Consider the following 3,640-nt stretch of genomic DNA (forward strand, 5'->3'; position numbering starts at 1 on the left):
AAAGTCTGCCAAGAAAACGTCGTGATGCAAGGCCCCCCAAGGGGTCAGTAATGGCTCAGTGCTTGTACAGGGGACTACCTTTACCTTTATATCACATTTTTTGGATTTTGACTTGGACCTAGAACATCTGTGTAGCGCATCAGTTCTTTTAAAAAGGTGATGGTTTTGAAAATAAAAAAGTTTTAAAGTGCCACATCTCAACACATTTTCACAACCTTTGTCAGAGGTGTTGTCTTAAACTGGAAGACTTACACCCCTAAATGAATAAACTGAGCCTATTGTATTTTGGTCACATCATGAGAAAACAAGGCTCACTGGAAAAGACAATCATTCTAGGAAAATTTGAAGGTGATATGAAAAGAGGAAGACCGAACACAAGATGACCACTCTTTCTTTATTATTATTACAGCACTTAGCCAGTATGTTAACCATAAAATTTAAGTGCACATTTTACAACCATTTGAAACATGAAGCATATAAGTATATACAATTTAAAAACATAATTTCCTAATATCTATCAAAATTTGTAAAAACCAAGAAGTCAGCATAGTTCTAAGCAAGCAACTGAAATGGAGGCCTAGGCTCTAATGGGCTTTAACGACCAGAGCACAAAATTTCGCTATCTGGTGTAATGCAGTAAAATCTGAGTTTGACAGCAGTTTCTTTAATTTTTTCTTATCCGAATGTTCTGAGATACCATCCAGAAAGGGAATAATAAATCTCATACGTGCTTCCTTATAGAAAGGGCATCTCAGGAAAACGTGTTCCTGGGTTTCAACCTCCCCAAGTATGCAGGGACATAGCCTCTCATTCCAAGGAATCTTGTTAAATCTGCCATCCAGAACAGCAGAGGGTAAGGCAGAACATCTGGCCCGAACACGAGATGTATTGACTCAGTACATCTCAATGCAGTCTTTCAGTTCAGTTCAGCAAGGCTGTTTGAAGGGCATTCATCCATCAATTGGAAGTGACTTGATGACACACAGCACACTCATATACAGAAATGAGAAAAAAAGAATTTCTGTGGGATTCTTCTGTGTTCTGTTGTTGCCAAACTAGGTGTTTCATTTTTAATTAGCTGTGGCAGGGCTGACCTGCTCCAGCTCTCATTCCCAAGCGGCACAGAGGACTGATTTGTGCAGCCCCTCTAAAGGGCAAGTAGTAACATCCCACCCAGCGGTTTCAGGCCAGGAAAATGGTGCATCAGGATGGGGGAAGCTAAATTGCCTTCATAGGATCAGAGTTGGAAGGGGCCATACAGACCATCTAGTCCAACCCCCTGCCCAGTGCAGGATCAGCCTAAAGCATCTCTGACAAATATTAATCCAGTCTCTTCTTGAAAACTGTCAGTGAAAACTCTCCCTTCTCTCCCTGTGCCCTGATCCCAGTCTAAAACAGGCTCCTGTGGTGCTTGAGATCTTCGTTCTCAGCAGCTGTTGTCTACAGAAATGAGAGTAGGGTCAGGAGAACCCAAAGCTTGCTTGTTAAATTTTAAGCAGTAATAGAAACCGATGCATGAATATTTGTTTACAAAGAACACAGACAAGAAGGGGAATGTTTTTGTAAAGTTGGGTTTAAATGTTAAATAATACAAGAAATTACGGTGCAGAGTACAAATGAAAATAAAAGCAAGGTAAAGTGGGGAGATGTTTTTGCAGCGAGGAGCCCAAAGACCAAGAAAACACCCAAGATGGCAACGGACAGGGCATGAATGACTCTCAGTAGGTTTGATCCACTCCCAGCTAGCAGCTATTAGTGATAAATTAGTGATGCAAGAAAAAGAGTATATGAGTGGGACTGTTTTCTTCACTGAGAAAAATGCTCCCTGTGTGAGTGCCCTAAGACACTGTTCTTAGTAGCCTAGCACTTGGATTCTGTAGAATCCATTGTACTGCTGTTTTTGTTGTGTCCCACCATATTTTCTTAAGTCACTACACAGGATGACACGTAAATTGTTCCATTAATCTGTGGCTTTGTTCCAACAAAGAGGCATGCAGGCAATACCCAGGAGAACGATACATGCCCCCAAGAGTCCACGGTTTAAAAACCACGGTTCTATCATACGCCCAATCAGGGCTTTTTTTCTGGGAAAAGAGGTGGTGGAACTCAGTGGTGGAACTCAGAACGGACAATGATGTCACTTTGGGTCAGCTGGAACAAGGGGGGGGAGTCTTTTAAAGTTTAAATCGCCCTTGGTGAAAATGGTCACATGGCCGGTGGCCTGCCCCCTGATCTCTGGACAGAGGGGAGTTTAGATTGCCCTCCACGCCGCTTGGCGGTGCGGAGGGCAATCCAAACTTCCTTCTGTCTGGAGATCAGGTGGCAGGGCCACCGGCCGTGCGACCATTTTCAAGAGGTTCCGGAACTCCGTTCCCCCGCGTTCCGGCTGAAGAAAAGCCCTGCGCCCAATCAACTTGTGCTTTGTTAAGCCACGCACAATGCCTGAGTCAGGTATCCTGTCAAGTGCTTTGCAATTAGCTTGTTTCTGCCAAGTAGCAAAACCAGGTCCAGCAAGGTACTGGTGGGCTAAGTTTTGCTTCATGGGTCACGTGTCCTACAGAACCACTCTCTAGCAGACAATTTCTGAGCACTATAAATGCTTTAATGGCTTGTCTGCATTTAGAATTTATTCCCAGAGGGAATTATTGCCAAGTGTGTAGGCTTGGGCTGTTATATCAGGCCCTCCTCAAAAGACAGTGTTCACAACTATATAAACCAGCAAATCTCTAGAGCCATCTAACTTATTATCTGCTCTCATAAGCAGTAGCTCTCGTGTCTGTTAGAAAAATGTCTTTCCCAGGACTTCAGGTAATTTATATAGTGTTTGCTAAGAGAAGCCTATACTTCTTTGCTGGGACTAGCTTTTGACTCCATTTTACTATACTGCCAGAATCCTGAAGGGGTGCTGCTTGGCACATATGCAGCCCCTCCCTTTGTTGGGTTTCCCAAGAGCCACTGTACCCCTTACCGTATCTATGACTGTGCCTTGATTTTCTTATGTTAGGCAATACAGCTGCTCACCTACTGCAACTAGCAATTGCATTTTTGCAACAAACCGAGTGAGTTTTTAAACAAACTAGCCCACCCCCATCCCCAACTGTTGATATGCTGGAATCAATCCCTGGCTTTACCCCTTTTCTGCTGAAGACCCGCCTCATGTTGTTCCTCGGCAGCCCCTGTTCAACAGAATTTTGTGGCGATCAGTAGGCTGCCATGGGAAGGGGGAGGTCGGGAAGTTCCAATCCACTGATGGCAAATTCAGTTTGGATCCAACTCACTACAAGCTATAGGAGCCCCCGTAGCGCAGAGTGGTAAGCTGCAGTACTGCAGTCCAAGCTCTGCTCACGACCTGAGTTCGATCCCGGCGGAAGCTGGGTTCAGGTAGCCGGCTCAAGGTTGACTCAGCCTTCCAAGGTCGGTAAAATGAGTACCCAGTTTCCTGGGGGTAAAGTGTAAATGACTGGGAAAGGCAATGGCAAACCACCCCGTAAAAAGTCTGCCAAGAAAACGTCGTGGTGCGACATCCCCCCCATGGGTCAGTAATGACTCGGTGCTTGCACAGGGGGCTACCTTTACCTTTTACCACTACAAGCTATTCACACTGAGGAACAGATAAACAGGCTGGTACTTTTATGACGTT

The sequence above is a fragment of the Eublepharis macularius genome, chromosome 4 (genome assembly GCF_028583425.1).
Source record: "Eublepharis macularius isolate TG4126 chromosome 4, MPM_Emac_v1.0, whole genome shotgun sequence".
Classification (NCBI taxonomy): domain Eukaryota; kingdom Metazoa; phylum Chordata; class Lepidosauria; order Squamata; family Eublepharidae; genus Eublepharis; species Eublepharis macularius.